The sequence below is a fragment of the Maniola hyperantus genome, chromosome 23, assembly GCF_902806685.2.
Source record: "Maniola hyperantus chromosome 23, iAphHyp1.2, whole genome shotgun sequence".
Lineage (NCBI taxonomy): Eukaryota > Metazoa > Arthropoda > Insecta > Lepidoptera > Nymphalidae > Maniola > Maniola hyperantus.
Window position 1 is genome coordinate 7,182,252 of NC_048558.1, and position 17,551 is coordinate 7,199,802.

General features: G+C 37.9%; 1 protein-coding gene and 1 non-coding gene across 2 annotated transcripts in view; one reads left to right on the top strand and one right to left on the bottom strand.

Annotated features, from left to right (window-relative positions):
* The window catches only part of LOC117993128 (uncharacterized), a 713,143-nt gene that overhangs the window by 148,021 nt on the left and 547,571 nt on the right, over positions 1 to 17,551 (bottom strand). The gene's annotated exons all lie outside the window — the stretch shown is intronic.
* On the top strand, positions 6,923 to 6,994 carry TRNAS-CGA (transfer RNA serine (anticodon CGA)). Its single transcript has one exon. It is a non-coding gene; the product is annotated as a tRNA-Ser (tRNA).

The window sequence follows — 17,551 nt, forward strand, 5'->3', positions numbered from 1 at the left end:
TTTGAATTGCAAATGTATTGAGCGTCGCGGGGTTTCGGCGAAACTCCATTTGCGACTTGCAATATTGAATAAATTTAAATCGAGAAACTTCTTCTGGTACTAAATAGAGTGGCGAAGTTTACTTATTTAGACACATTTCCCCCTTCAATGAGAAAACCTGGCGGTTGGAAATACATTTAGAAGTAATCATTTAAAATTTAAAATGTTTTAAAGAGTTTTTAGAACTCAATTATTGTTGGATTTTTAGTTTAGTTCTAGAGTCTCAGCGGTCTGAGTCGTGCCTTGATATAATTAGTCAGTCAGTCAGTTAATTTCTCCCTTTTTAAGATTAGCCTTTTCTCGCAACTGACTATATTATGTGGATTTAGGTTTTTTTAAAGTTCTCGCTAGAAGTTCGAAAAATTATTTTTAGTGGGAGTCTATGTTAAAAAGAGAAACTACATACAGCTGAAAATCAGCGTCCTGCATCTTATGTGTGTTAACGCATATGATGCAAGACATTATGCTGAGCTGTACACCCATTTGGGGTGGTGTCATAGATGAAAATGTTACATTTATACGTTGTTTTTATCTGTGACATCAACAACAAATAAATGCATTTTCTTTCTTTCTTTCTATACAAAGAATGTTGACTAAACCATGATACCATGATAATTTGCTTGGTGCAATTAGGCATAAGTTTCATTATTCTCTCACAAAATAATGTCCTAAATGCAAGCAATCATTGCGTCAGCATAAGAACGTATCAAAAGTCAAAACAGAATAATTCCCAAGTAAACAAACGCAACTTAAAAACACGATTGTAATAATAAAACCGCATAATTGTGGTTGTGACCCTAATGAGTGTAGGCTGTCATTCAAAGTGACAGTAAATGACAGCATGATGACATGGCCATAGTGGCTACTGGGTGTTTAAAATGTAGACAGCACGCACAATACTTAATTGTGCAGTCGGCATTACATTTTTAAATATTTCGCAGTTCGCTATAATATGTCCCTCAAATTGCTATTGCGCTAGAACCATGTCTCATTAACATCGAAATGAAGTCATTTTGACGTCAGCCGAAATAAAAATATACAATCAGCTCGCAACTTCATTCTAGTGCTGACGTCACTAAAATGGCGGCCACGCGCATTAGCAATTTTCGGGGCTTATAAATTATAATATTACTAGATGACGCCCGCAGCTAATAATGCGACAAGGCTCTTTTGGCGCGTGGCCAAAATCGGTTGTATATTTCAAAAAATTGCTCCTGGACAATTAAATCAAACTACATAGAGTACGCGGCGGAAAATAATGTACATCGGTCTATAGAATGACATTTCGGCTTTCTAGAGGGTTGTCTTTGTCAGTCATACCTAAAAATTATTATCAATCTATTCTGAATCTATCAATATACAATTTTTATTGTATACCTATGTTTATTTTATTTTATTTGAATATCCATCAACATTCATACATAAACAAAATATTTACATAAAAAAGAGATTTAAGAAATAAATAAAAGACACCTAGCGTAAACGTTAACAATTGGCTAGTACAAAAGATTTAGGTACAATGATGTTATAAATGTTTAAAAGGTAGTAAAATGAGGTAAAATGCAATAATAAATAATTAAATTAGGACGTTAAATCGTTAAATTTCTTACAAACTAACTTTCTCCATTTGGAGAAAGTGACGTTGCGACGTTTATATAGCAATTAGCTAATTAGGTATATTTTATTAAGTATTATGTGACTACAACGAAGTCTTGCCTATCCAAACTACTAAAACACTAATAACTTTTCGATTTATATGGGTAGGGCATCCAATACCCATAACCTAAAGCCGAAAACAATCATACGACGCCGCACCTCATAACCGAGGAGTGGAAGAAATCACCTCCCCTCCAATAAATACGACAATCGCACCCACGTGGCTCTACCCAGAGTTACCTATTTACTACTGGATATGGCAAAAATCATCTACACTAATATTATAAAGAGGAAAACTTTGTTTGTTTGTTTGTTTGTTTGTTTGTTTGTTTGTTTGTTTGTTTGTTTGTTTGTTTGTTTGTTTGTTTGTTTGTTTGATTGTACTGAATAGGCTCAAAAACTACTGGACCGATTTTAAAAATTCTTTCACCATTCGAAAGCTACATTATCCACGAGTAACATAGGCTATATTTTATTTTGGAAAAAAATAGGGTTCCGTAAGATATTTGGGTTTTTCGGACACAAGGTGTAAAAAATCAACCAGAAAAGTTACTTATTTTGCGTACGCTGCCTAAACTATAAAAGATAGAACCATAAAATGTTCTAATTAATTGTAGATCTTATAAATATCTACAAAAAAGTCCGCGACACACTATACCCATCTATGTCGAGTGAGGCACAGCAACCATTTTTTTATTTAAAAATCTTGAATTTTTTTTGGACTACATTTAAACGCGTTTATTTTACTCATGCTATTAATCCTTATCAAAATAAATGATTTCATCACTAAGAACAGTTTATGGAGATAATATTTGGTCTTTGAATGATTAAAATTGGACGTTTGGTTTTGAAGTTATGGCGAAATTAAAATATTACGATTTCTGCTGCACGGCCCGTTGCGAAGTGGGCGTCACCAAGGCGGGGGTGCGCGTGCGGGAGGGGAGTTTAGATCTATGAGTAATTCGGCAACAAATGAAGAAATACCTATGTATTTCAGGATTTTCGGAAATTCAACCCCCACCTCGATTTTCTAAATTCCACCCGAGCGAAGCCGGGGCGGGTCAGCTAGTCTAAATATATAAAAGAAAAAGGTGACTGACTGTCTGACTGACTGATTGACTGACTGACTGATCTATCAACGCACAGCTCAAACTACTGGACGGATCGGGCTGAAACTTGGCATGCAGATAGCTATTATGGCGTAGGCATCCGCTAAAGGATTTTTTAAAATTCAATCCCTAAGGGGGTGAAATAGGGATTTCAAATTTATGAAGTTGATTACAACATGGGGTATTCAAGGGGCGGACCAACAAATTCCTAAAAGGCCGGCAACGCATCGGCGGTTCCTCTGGTGCTGCAAATGTTCATGGGCGGCGGTAATCACTAAACATCAGGTGACACGCCTGCTCACGAAGTTGCGAGCATAAGCTAGTTAAAGTATAAAAGCTCGGCACTGTTCGGTTTTTTAAATTTATTTACATCAATAATTGCATGACGGTCTATAGAGATAAATAGTTGGGGTCAATCCTTCATAATATTCCAGTTTTCCCCTCCACTTTTAACATAGGTACCTTTAAGTCAATAACAAATAGGCATTTTAGACAAGCGCGCTCCATCTTGGCTGCATCATCACTTGCCAGCAGGGCTGAATGCAATGAAGCGACATTTTTCATTACGATATTACGCTTTGACTACCCGTTATCGTTATTAGTAACTAATATACCGACACAAGTAAGCTTTTAAATGTAAAATTTTGCAAGCACGACCTTCCAGCATCAGTTTTCTCTTCCAATTTTAATATGGGTATCTTCAAATCAATAATGAATAGGCATCTTCTAGGCAAGCGCGCTCCATCTTGGCTGCATCATCATTTGCCAGCGGATCTGATTGCAGCCAAGAACTAGTTTATAAATTGAAAAAAAAGCACTATCCAGTAATAACTAATAAATATCCTTGATTCCCCTATGGCCGCGTAAAGTTTTGATAGCAGATGCTCCAATATTTGAGCGGCCCACTTTTATTTAGTTTAGATATTATTCATTAACGATATTACGCTTTGACTACCCGTTATCGTTATTAGTAAATAATATACCGACACAAGTAATCTTTTAAACGTTAAAAATACAAAATTATGCCAATCCTATCCAGTAATAACTAGTAAATATCCTTGTTTCCCATAGGGCCGCGTAAAGTTTTGATAGCAGATGCTCCAATATTTGAGCGGCCCACTTTTATTTAGTTTTCATTTTCCACGCCGGAGCACAACGCGCAACGTTACTGATAACGGTTTTTTCCGATATAAAAAAGTTATACCCGCCTTTATACGAGCTTAGTTTTTTTTTGTTGTCATTTGCGGGGCCTGTAGTCGCTTTAAGAGTAAAATTGGATTAAAATTGTTCAATGGATTTTATACTATGCAGTTATATAAGTCCTGCAAATTGCTATTGCTGGAACCATGTCTCATTAACATCAAAATGACGTAATTTTGACAGTGCTAAAATGGCGGCCACGCGCATTATCAAATTGCGGGACTTATAACCCCGGTAAATAATTCAGGTAAACCACAATACTTAACATTAAACCTCGTTTGAAATTTGTTCCCCATCGTGTCTGTCACAGTTATTTGTTTAGCATAGTTAAATTTGACATTTAGTTAAATCGGAAACAGCTGTTAGTGGTCACGCTGGTGAGTTCAATGGTCTAATAAGTTTAGATACCATTTATTTTAACTAATAATATCTCGTTAGAATTAGTTTGCGGTTATAGTATCCGGTGTCGGTTCTAATCATTTCAACACGTAAGTATTTCTTAATGAAAGGTCCCGGGTTCAAATTTCACGTTCACACCAATTGGTCAGTAAGCTAAGAGTACTGAAGTACTTACCTCGTATGATTTTTAGGGTTCCGTACCTCAAAAGGAAAAACGGAACCCTTATAGGATCACTTTGTTGTCTGTCTGTCTGTCTGTCTGTCTGTCCGTCTGTCTGTCAAGAAACCTACAGGGTACTTCCCGTTGACCTAGAATCATGAAATTTGGCAGGTAGGTAGATCTCATAGCTGACATTTGGGGAAAAATCTGAAAACCGTGAATTTAGGGTTAGATTACACAAAAAAAATTAAATTGTGGTCATGAACTAATAATTAGTTTTTTCAACTTTCGAAGTGAGTGACTATATCAAGTGGGGTATCATATGAAAGGTCTTCACCTGTACATTCTAAAACAGATTTTTATTTATTTTTATGCATCATAGTTTTTGAATTATCGTGCAAAATATCGAAAAAATACGACTGTAGTACGGAACCCTCATTGCGCTTATTGTCGATGTCGCGGCCAATTTTGCTATATGGCCATCTCTTTTACGGTACACTACAGTAAATAAATCTATCCCTCTCATTTTTTGCTTTGTTATAAATAACCTCTTAACCCCTATGTCTATGGGGCTGCTAGGAATGTATTTTAGGAAAATCTAGGATCGAAAAATTTGATAAAAGAATCATAAAATATTGGAAATAGCCGGTAGAAGGCTTTAAAAAATAAAGCAAAGTAGTAATTTTGAAATTTTCCATAAATTAAAGGTTGCAGTGGGTAATAAATAAAAAACCATATTAATTAGTAGACAGTTGTAAAATATCTACTCGCGCAAAGGGCGGCATTTTGCCAGCTGACTTGCTTCACACGCTAGATGTTAGTAGATGACTATACATAATATGTAAATGAATTTTTAATAGATTTTACTGTAAGTATCAATAAAAGTATAGGTTCCATGGTTGTATGAAAAAAAAGTTTTATTAAGTCTGATAGCATTACAAAGCACGTCATGCATTGCCAGACAATAAATATCGTGGCAACCCCCTGCCAGACCCCCTTAAACTGTAACGGCGTCTGGCAGGGGATTGCCACCACGTATTTTCACGGACTCGGATCGGATGAGTGCGTAACCGCCTTAAGTGTTTGGCAATGCATGGCATGATTTGTAATGGCTATTCCAAAGATAAGTAATAAAATAGACTTTACCTATACTTTGACGTAAGATTTTTTACACCTTTTTTACCTGTTATCTCCCAAAGCCACCGTGATCCAAACTTCATTGTAGCTGATCGTTCCTCCCAGTGTTGGGGACAATACGCAGATAAACTTTCAGCTTTTATAAAATAACGAAGGTCTGGCACGCGCTGGCTCTTAGACCACTACGCTTATTATGGCCGCGACGTGACAACGGACGATACGAAATTATCCCGCGCAATAAATATTAAATCAGTCAAACCGCTGCCTGTTCCCACGTCGCTGTTGTTTGTTGTGTTTTTCAGACTGTTCATGTTGACGAGCGGGAGCGGAAGCGTTAGCGGGTATCATCTTTATCATCACCACAAACCATCGCCGCCGGCCAGTAAGCCCGTGCTTAGGAGTACCTAACTATGTTGACCTAGTGCAGATTGACAAACTTCACACATTTTTAGGGTTCCGTACTTCAAAAGGAAAAACGGAACCCTTATAGGATCACTTTGTTGTCTGTCTGTCTGTCTGTCTGTCAAGCAACCTACAGGGTACTTCCCGTTGACCTAGAATCATGAAATTTGGTAGGTAGGTAGGTAGATCTTATAGCTGACATTTGGGGAAAAATCTGAAAACCGTGAATTTAGGGTTAGATCAAACAAAAAAAATTAAATTGTGGTCATGAACTAATAATTAGTATTTTCAACTTTCGAAGTGAGTGACTATATCAAGCGGGGTATCATATGAAAGGTCTACAACCGGTACATTTTAAAACAGATTTTTATTTATTTTTACGCATCATAGTTTTTTAATTATCGTGCAAAATGTCGAAAAAATACGACTGTAGTACGGAACCCTCATTGCGCGAGCCTGATTCGCACTTGACCGATTTTTTTATTCCATAACAAGTTAGCAAAGATTACTTGCAAGTTAGCACTTGACTGCAGTCTCACCTGGTGGTGAGACTGCAGATGACACAGTATGAAACAGTAGCGGGCTAATTTTTCCCTTACAAGTTATGGCAGTTTTATTAAACCGACAGAAAGGTACCCAATAATTATAAATACATATCAAAAATTGCGTGACCGGCAGGAATCGAACCTGCATCTTCTGGGTTCGCGCCCGATGCCTTGACCATTCGGCCACGGTCTCGCTTACTGCCAGTGACGAAATTGGTGATATGTATGTTAACTCAGTACTGAAGCGACTGTGTATTTCGTCACTGGCAGTAAGCGAGACCGTGGCCGAATGGTCAAGGCATCGGGCGCGAACCCCGAAGATGTAGGTTCGATTCCTGCCGGTCACGCAATTTTTGATATGTATTTAAAATTATTTAGTAATTTCCTTGAAGTGTAGGTAAACAGTAAAAAATTATAAAATATAGAAAGGTACCCATATCAGTTTCTATACAGTACCCGTAGTACAAGATTTTACGTCTCACCAAACGAAACCAAAACCGAGAGTCGAAATATTTCCGCGTTACAGTAAAATGGACCTAAACAGCCTTGAATTGCGATAAGCTTTCCGGTACGGTACTGTATACCGTACCGGAAAGCCAAATCGCTTGGCGGCCCCCGAATATGTAATAGGCCGAAGTTTTAACCAGTAGGCTAGGGAGGTCGGAGGTGCTGTCCCGGGCACTAACCTTTAACTTTTCAGAGTTATCTGCGTTTTAACTTGCTTAACCGGTGAAGGAAAATATCGTGATGAAACCTGCATGCCTAAGGTTCTCAAAGTTGTGTAAAGTCTGCCAATACGCACGGGGCTAGGCCAGGCTGGTAGACTGTGACCTAAACCCTTCTCATTCTGAGACCCGTGTTTAGTAGTCGGACGACGACGAGTTGATGATGATGATGATAGTAAGTCAACGTGATAAAGAAGCCTTTGAACTCGTCTCCCGCTCCCACTATGACCACAGCCTAATAGACCACTCTCCGTATAAGTACCAGTATATTCACTTGCCGTCATTATTTGCTTTGCTAAATATGCAACATTTTAATTCATAGCAATATGAATGCGGCGAATTTAAAAATAAATGCACTAGTGATATAAAATGGCCGCTTCCATAACGTGTGTTTCATTTTAAAACCTGAAACATTCACGACGTGTGATGACAATAATAAGGCAGTACAGAGTTAGTGTACAAGATTAGAGTGTGTTTTACATTAAAAACCGGTCAAGTGCGAGTCAGGCTCGCACAACGAGGGTTCCGTACAACAGTCGTACTTTTTCGACATTTTGCACGATAATTCAAAAACTATGATGCATAAAAATAAATAAAAATCTGTTTTATAATGTACAAGTGAAGACCTTTCATATGATACTCCACTTGATGTAGTTATCTTACTTCGAAAATTGAAAATACTAATTATTAGTTTATGACCACAATTTATTTTTTTGTGTAATGTAACCACAAATTCAGTTTTCAGATTTTATCCCCTAATGCCAGCTATAAAATCTACCTACCTGCCAAATTTCATGGTTCTAGGTCAACAGGAAGTACCCTGTAGGTTTCTTGACAGACAGACAACAAAGTGATCCTATAAGGGTTCCGTTTTTCCTTTTGAGGTACGGAACCTTAAAAATTTTAATATGATTATGCAATGCGGGTTTGAAAAATACTAAATCACTAAAACCACAAAATGTGGCAAATGATTATTGGTATTGGATTGTGTTTAGGTAATATAAGAATAACATTATGTTTTTGCTAGCGTTATGGTTACACTATACTGCTAAAATCATAACCTTTGCTTTTGGCTTTGCCGTAGTCGGGTAAAAATCATTTCGCTACAGGCGTGTGAAATGTGAATGCATCGGTGTACTAAAGGATTTAGACATATTGTTATCGCGTCGAACTGCCGCCACGCGTTTTGTTTGTGTCAGCCTTTAAATGTCCGTTTCCAGCCCATGTTTCAGTCTTTGCCGGCTGTATTCCGTTGTGGCTATTGTTCTTTTTGCCGCAGGTAATATTTTTTCCCATAAAGGAGTGTATTTTAAAATTATTTATGCCTGTATTTTAGTCTGCCTGTGTCTAGTATTTGCCTTCTAATGCACCTAAATGAGTTAAGTTTAGTATACAGATACAAGAACGTTACCAAAAACTTAGCATTATACCCAAAAAAATCCTATATTTTGTAAAAGTTTGCGATATATTTCACAGGATTTGAAGTAATTTTGCACGCGTGCAACTAAGTAACAACTAAACGGGGAGGAGCACGGAACATTTCTCTATCAACGATTGACAGGAAACCTTTAATGACTCACATCCTGTCCGACAATCGGAGTAAACGCCATAAAACAATGGGGCGTCTCCTTAAATAGTTAAGGGTAAGGACACAAGATCGTTTTTTAACTGTTCATATTAGAACAGTGAGGAGATCCGTAGGAGAACTAGAGTAACCGACATAGCTCGACGGATTGCGAAGCTGAAGTGGCAATGGACAGGGCACATAGTTCGTAAAACCGGACGTTGGGGTCTCAAGCTGCTGGAATGGCGACCTCGCAACGGTAGACGCAGCGTTGGAAAACCCCCCACTGGGAGGACGGACGACATCAAACGAGTCGCAGGAAGCGGTTAGATTTAGGCGGCGCAAGACCGTGCCGTGTGGAACTCCCTACAAGAGACCTATGTCCAGCAGTGGACGTCTATCGGTTGATGACGATGTATTAGAACAGCAGTAATAAAAAATAATATGTATGTACTCTACAAATGAGAAGGGTTTTGCCATAGTCAACTACGCTGGCCAAAATATGCGGATTGGTACGCTATACACACCCTTGAGAAAATTTTGGAAAATTCTCAGACACGTAGGTTCCTTCACGATGTTTTCCTTCACCGAATCGCGATGTTTATAATTTTTTTATAATATAGTAAAATAGTGTAAATAAATAAAGCTACTTTTGCAGACGCCCTAAAATCCCGGCGAAGCGATGTCTCAACAAATTGGTCGACTGCGACCAATTTAATTGACATTGCATTGTATTACAATTACATTTTTTTTGAATAACAACTTCATGGTCGTGCCACTTTTCGCTTTGTTTTCAGAAAAATGACGCTTACAAAATTACACAATTACATCGACCTCTAGAGACGAATTTCGGCTTCGTAGAGCGTTGTCTCTGTCACTCATACCCATAGTAGGTACGTCTACGTGACAGGTCGAGATGGCAATCGGAGTGAGGACGCCCCGCACACCCCCACACTAACCCGGTCCGGGATAGCGCAGGTGACGTGCGGGTGGGCAGGGCGTCCTCCTGCCTCATAACCCGATTACCTACCATCTCGACCTGTCGCGTACTATGCGTGACGTTTTGTCCGTCTCAACGCTCTACGAAAGCGCTATCTCTTTCCAAAGGTCGATGTACCTACAATATTTCCTGCCGGGTACTGTACAATTCAAGGTTTTATTTTAATGATTGAAGTTTCATTAGCCGTCAATAAGGCGATAGGATCTGCATCAGTCATCATAATGATCAACAAAGAGCGTGGATTTGACCTGCAGCTCGTTACAGCAACGCGCGGGACTGCAAATACTTTTTTATACATGGCATAATATTGTATATCAAATCTTTGAAAAGAGCAATCGCCGAGTTTCTTGCTGGTTCTTCACGGTAGGAACGGCATTCCGAACCAGTGGTAGATGCACCTGACGATTCAAAAATACTTGTAAAAGTTTGATTGAATAAAAAATGTTTTATTTTATTTATTTATTTAATTAATCGCCGGTTCACTACTGATAACTGGTCTCCTCAAGAATCAAGTGTTATTTCTTGTACGATGGTGCGGCACCCTGCGTGTGCGCGTCAAACTCGCACTTGACCGATTTTTAAGAGACGCGTTGGACATTTTGGAGTCATGTTTAATATAATATTGTTCGCAGTATTACACTATAGTTAATGAATATTAATTTTAACAAAGGCATGTTAATCCTGTGCCATACATGGTAATTACTCTGAATGGCACTGCCCTAATTAAAATAACTGATTACTGATTGGTCCTATGTTTAACTTAATTATGAATTATTTAGAGGATATCAAATTGTTACAATAGCCAATAGTATTAGTCCCACAAGTTGCTAATGAGCGTGGCCGCCATTTTAGTGACGTCAGCACTAGACTTAAGTTTCGAGCTGATGGCATATTTTTTATTTAAATACCGTATACGTCAAATGACGTCATTTCGATGTTAATGAGACATGGTTTCAGCGCAATAGCAATTTGCAGGACTTATACCTAGTCAAGGACTAACTTGTGGAAGACTAAAAAATACCGGCCAATAGCGAGTCAGACTCGCGCACAGAGCGTTCAGTACTACAGTCGGATTTTTTCGACATTATGCACGATAAATCATAAACTATTCATCCACTAAAATTAATAAAATCTGTTTTAGAATCTACAGTTAAAGCCCTTTCATATAATACCCCACTTGATATAGTAATCTTACTTTGAAAGTTGAAAATACTAATTATGCGTTCATGAACACATTTTAATTTTTTTTCTTGATGTAACCACAAATTTTCGTTTTTTTTTTAATTTTTTCTCATAATGTCTGCTATAAGACCTACCTAGTCACCTACCTGCCAAATTTCATGAAACTAGGTCAACGAGAAGTACTCTCCAGGTTTCTTGACACACAGACACACAGACAGACAAACAGACAACAAAGTGGTCCTATAAGGATTCTGTTTTTCCTTTAGTGCTACAATAAATATTTCCATAGAACGATTTCACGTTATGCATAGAAAGGATGAAAACGCGTGTGTCTGTGTATCAAAAGGCGTATAATCCGCACCAAAATACTAACAGTACAGTCAGCATGCAAAGTGGGTATTTGACCTTATTTTTCCTATATTCAACCCTAATATTGTTATTCGATACAGTTTCCCCATTCTATATGTTTGGGAAAACCCTTGAAAAACTCGTATAAGGAAGGGAAATATGTAATATCGTTTTTAACTTCGTTTTATCTATTTTTGAAGTGAAGCTTCTTATTGGACTTTTGGGTTGGATACCTAAGGGAGCGCAGTGATAGCCTAGTATCCTTAAGAAACCTGCATGCCTGACAGTCAGGTAGGATGGTAACTAGTCACGGCCGAAGCCTCCCACTAGGCCAGAGCCAGACCGCAGATAATTAAGAAATTATAAATTCCCAAATTGACCCTACCGGAAATTGAATCCACAGACCTCCCACTTATAAGATCACAGCGCACACCACTCGTTTCGGTCGTCGTAGTTCATTTTAGCGTTTAAACTACCGTGAGTGATTTCCATTCTAAATAATATCTGTCCCAATTGTCTGTGTAGTTTACTTCAGCCTTCAGCGAAAGTATAGAAAATAATTAATATGTCAATAGATATAACAACGAAACGTATTTCTTTCCAATAATATTGTTGGTACATACAGCAATACAGGACAACGATTTCGACTTCTGTGTGTGTGCGTATCTCAAAAAGCATGTTTGGACACCATACCCAAACACATTTTGTACCGATAGCATGTAAAATGCATAATTTTATTTTGTAATAAAACTTTTTTTTATTTACGACCCAAATATCTTCAGCAAATACCGTTAGGATTAAAAATTTATTTGGCAATACATTTTTAATATTTTTTGTTTACTGATATTCTTTTCACCTAGGTGACTGACTGATCTATCAACGCACAGCTCAAACTACTAGATGGATCGGGCTAAAATTTGGCATGCAGATAGCCATTATGACGTAGGCATCCGCTAAGAAAGGATTTTATAAAATTCAATCCCTAAAGGGGTATAATAGGGGTTTGAAATTTGTATAGTCCAAGTGGACGAAGTCGTGGCCATAAGCTAGTTTTAAGATAAAAATGATGATAATTTATACTGTACTAGATGATGCCCGCGACTTCGTCCGCGTAGATTTAGGTTTAGGTTAGATTAATAAATATACTAAGTGCTCGTTAGCGTAGCAAAAATATCTAAAATGAGTGAAATTGGATTTCGGAATACGTCTCAAGTGTCATATAAAATTAAACTTGATTTTATTGAAGAAATTTAGAAAATCTGAATTTCAATTTCAATTTAGTTAAATATGATTATATAAATTTCGATATCAAATATTATTCTATCAAAACCCAATTATTCTTAACTACAATAGAAATTGAATCCTTAGATCTAAATAATTTCAAATTTTCTAAATAAAATTCTGGAAGCCCTTTTGTATTGTCTGACAATGTAATAAGGCTTGATCATATAAACAATACATATTCTTTTCGACCGAATTTTGGCCACAACGATTAATTATATACGACAGCCGAAAAACAGAAGTGTGATGTGTTCATGGTTCGTGTAGGTGAGATGTGTGTTTATTTATTACAGAATAACTAATTCTAAATGCCTGAATATATTTGGATGTTTGAGGTATCGTTAGAATTCTTACAAAACCTTAAGCGACACTGGCTCAAGTTTAAAAAAAATCAATATCGTGGCTCTATGGCACCATTTCCATATGTGATTTTTTACTTTTTTAGTAATTTTTTACGTTTTTTTGGCCAATGTCGATATGAGGTCAGCGACACGCGATGGTAACTGCACTTCAAGTTGAAATACGAACGTGTGTATCCAAGCCTTTACTTATCAAAATAATATTCAATTTGCGGGAAAAACTTGGACAATTTAATTATTCCTTTTCGATAATATCAGATTTATATTGAAATAGACTACGTTTTTCTTATGATTTAATCAAAATATGTATCTTAGACTAGATGGTGCCCGCGATTTCGTCCGCGTGGATTTGGTGTTTAGATTTCTAAACCCCTAAACCCACGCGGAAACCCATGGAAACCCTTCGATTTTCCGGGATAAAAAGTAGTCTGACCGTCTCCATCCTAATGCCGCGAGGCTTCGCTACCGTCACGTGTTGTGTTCGACCAAGGCTTTATTGCTCTTTGATGTGATATACCTACTTTCTTGACCTTTTGAAAAATCACAAAAGGCAAACGAAGGAACAGAATGTTTATCAAGTACACTTTACTTCTAACAAAATACTTGAGAAATTAATGCTTTTATTAAAATTGTAGAGTGTTTTAATCCTTTGACTTTTATTAAGGTAGTTCGTTATGAACTTTTGTTTAAGGAAAGGTCTGAGAAATTCTCGGAATTTTCACCGTCCGAGGGCGCTCGTTTGCTTGCGCTATAATATTTACATAGAATTTAAAGTAAGTACCTTTTAAGCTGAACTAAAATATTATATTATTACTAGATGATGCCCGCGACTTCGTCCGCGTGGATTTAGATTTTTAAAAATCCCGTGGGAACAAAGAGCTTTTCCGGGATAAAAAGTTTCCAAATTTCATACAAATCGGTTAAACGGGCGGGCCTTTAAGAATCTCATGGGAGCTCTGATTTTCCGGGATAAAAAGTAGCCTATGCTCGTCCCCGGGATGTAAGCTAACTCTATACGAAATTTCATCAAAATCAGTTCATCAATTGTTGGGCCGTGAAAAGCTAGCAGACAGACAGACAGGCACACTTTCGCATTTATAATATTAGTATTGATTAGGTAGGTACTTTTAGTTGGTTGTTATTATGGTTTCAGTTCATTGATAGTAATCATCATCAGTATCATCAGTAGGTACCCATATTATAAATGCGAAAGTGTGTTTATTTGTTGGTTTGTCCTTCAATCATGTCGCAATGGTGCAACGGATTGACGTGATTTTTTGCATGTGTATAGATAAAGAACTGGAGAGTGGCATAGGCTACTTTTTATCCCGGAAAATCAAAGAGTTCGCACGGGATTTTTAAAAAACCTAATTCCACGCAGACGAAGTCGCGGGCATCAGCTAGTATCAACTAATCACCGGGCCACTACTGAACATGGGTCCCTCTGATGAAGTGCCGTTCGGCAGACCTTACACACCTTTTGAGCACATTATGGAGAACTCACACATATTTTTATTGGTTTTATGGTTTTGAAGTTACGATAATATTTTTCTGCTGACGCTACCGTGTGTATTAACTCCGTAATAGTGCAGGACGTTTGGCCGCATGTCTTATACAGATACTGCACCAGATAGCCTGCCCCCGACATGATATAGTTATTTATATTGTTTTGTACATTATTTTGCACATAACTCGCTGACGTCCATGATTTTATACGCGTAGAATCCGAGTAATTCTTTTAATTTCCTAGGATAAGTAGTTCTCATATCGGTCTCCACGAGGCAAACCATATTTATGCCCAATTACAGACAGACAACCTTTCGCATTTATAATGTCATTCCAGTCGTTGGTAGAGTCACAAGCTCATTTTTTTATTGTTATTATTTTTATTTTGAAGTTACAACTTAATATTATTTTTTCCAGGCAAACCATATTTATGCCCAATTACAGACAGACAGACAACCTTTCGCATTTATAATGTCTATTAGTATAGCTGTTCTCAGTAAGATCTTCCTTCCGGTCGTTGATAGAGTCAAAGACTCATTTTTTGATTGTTTTTATTTTTATTTTGAAGTTACAATTTAATATTATTTTTCTGCTGACACTACCGTGTGTATTAACTCCGTAATAGTGCAGGACGTTTGGCCGCATGCCTAATACAGCTACTGCACCAGATAGCCTGCCCCCGACATGATATAGTTATTTATATTGTTTTGTACACTATAAAATAGCCTACATATATTTCTATAGACACATGTGGCTTAGTTGCGAGTTGCGACCACATGAGTGGATTTGCTCTCTCCATCGCGATGGAGAGAGCTATGCTTGGAGGTTCTCTACGTGATCAAATCAGAAATGAGGAGATCTGTAGGAGAACCAGAGTAACCGACATAGCTCAACGAGTGGCGAAGCTCAAGTGGCAATGGGCGCCCGCACATAGTTCGATAGAAGTTGGGGTCCCAAGGTGCTGGAACGGCTACCTCGCACCGGAAAACGCTGCAGCGGTGGAAGACCCTCACTAGGTGTACGGACGACATCAGACGAGTCGCATGGAGCCTCTGGATTCAGGCGGCGCAAGACCGTGGCGTGTGGAAGACCCTACAAGAGACCTATGTCCAGTAGTGGACGTCTATTGGTTGATGATGATGATGATGATGATGATGATGATGATGAGTGGATTTGCGACTGTGCATAAAACTCAAGCTGTGATACCCTAGTGGTTAGGACGTCCGCCTTCTAATCGGAGATCGGGGGTTCGATCCCAGGCACGCACTTCTAACTTTTCGGAGTTATGTGCGTTTTAATTAATTAAATATCACTAGTTTTATCGGTGAAGGAAAACATCGTGAAGAAACCTACATGCCTGAGAGTTCTCCATAATGTTCTCAAAGGTGTGTGAAGTCTACCAATCCGCACATGGCCAGCGGGTAGACAATGGCCAGAACCCTTCTCACTCTGAGAGGAGACCCGTGCTCTGTAGTTAGCCGGTTGATCATGATGATGATAATAAACTCGTTTTAATCTTTGCTTGCTCTCAGTGCTTTAAGAGGGCGCAGTTCGGTGCTTTCTTCATACAAACGTAGGAGGGTAATTACTACATTATTTGATACGAGATAATGCCCGCGGCTTCGTCCGCATGGATTTAGGTTTTCAAAAATCCCGTGGGATTCATATGAAATTTGGTACAAAGGTAGCTTACATATCGTAAATTGACACGATTTTTTTGACGTTGACGGATTGACGTGATTTTTTGCATGTGTATAGATAAAGAACTGGAGAGTGGCATAGGCAACTTTTTATCCCGGAAAATCAAAGAGTTCCCACGGAATTTTTAAAAACCTAAATCGAAGTCACGGAAATCCTCTAGTAGGCTATATCATTTTATATTCACAAGAGATCCCCGCTAAAATTGTAATAAGCTACTTGTGCGAAGCCGGGGCGGGTCGCTAGTTGGTCATAAAGTACCCTTATTATAAATGCGGAAGTGTGTTTGTTTGTTGGTTTGTCCTACAATCACGTCGCAACGGTGCATCGGATTGACGTGATTTTTTGCATGGGTATAGATAAAGACCTGGAGAATGACATAGGTTACTTTTTATCTCGGAAAATCAAAGAGTTCCCGCGGGATTTAAAAAAAAAAAATTCCACGCGGACGAAGTCGCGGGCATCAGCTAGTTGGTCATAAAAGTCATAAATTATAATACAACGCGTCTAATTAGGTGGATGTTTCGCCAACTTTTCACATTGTAAAACGCAAGAAGTATGAAACTTTGCCCGTATACCAATGATAAACGAAACGCGCCAAAGATACAGCTACCACCTCTATGGCTAGTGCCCAAAAAAGCTTCTAAAGATTAGTACTTATTTTTCTTTGTATTTTATCAAGCGAGATACTAATTCAGCTTATCAGTACCCCCTATTTCACTACCCGTATTATAAATGCGAAAGTGTGTTTGTTTGTTGTATTGTCCTTCAATCACGTCGCAACGGAGGAATGGATTGACGTGATTTTTTGCATGGGTATAGTCTAAAACCTGGAGAGTAACATAGGCTACTTTTTATCCCGGAAAATTAAACAGTTCCCACGGGATTTTCAAGAATCTAAGTCCACGCAGATGAAGTCGTGGGCATCAGCTAGTTTTACATAAATTATACAATAATGTTTTTTTGGGAATCTTTTTTATGACCATTTTTCACATAATATAAAACATGTTTTATATCTTCGATACTTTGGTAAATTGGATTATTATTAGATAAAATATCCATATTATAAGCTGTTTTATATTCGAAAATTCGTGGGAGATAGGTGCATCAGGGTATTTTGACTAAACATTTATAAAGTAGGCACGACACCAAATACATTACTTAAAAATAACATCCTTTCTTCCTCCTTTTAACAATACAATATAACAATATATTAGCAAACATCTATTATATATAAAAAT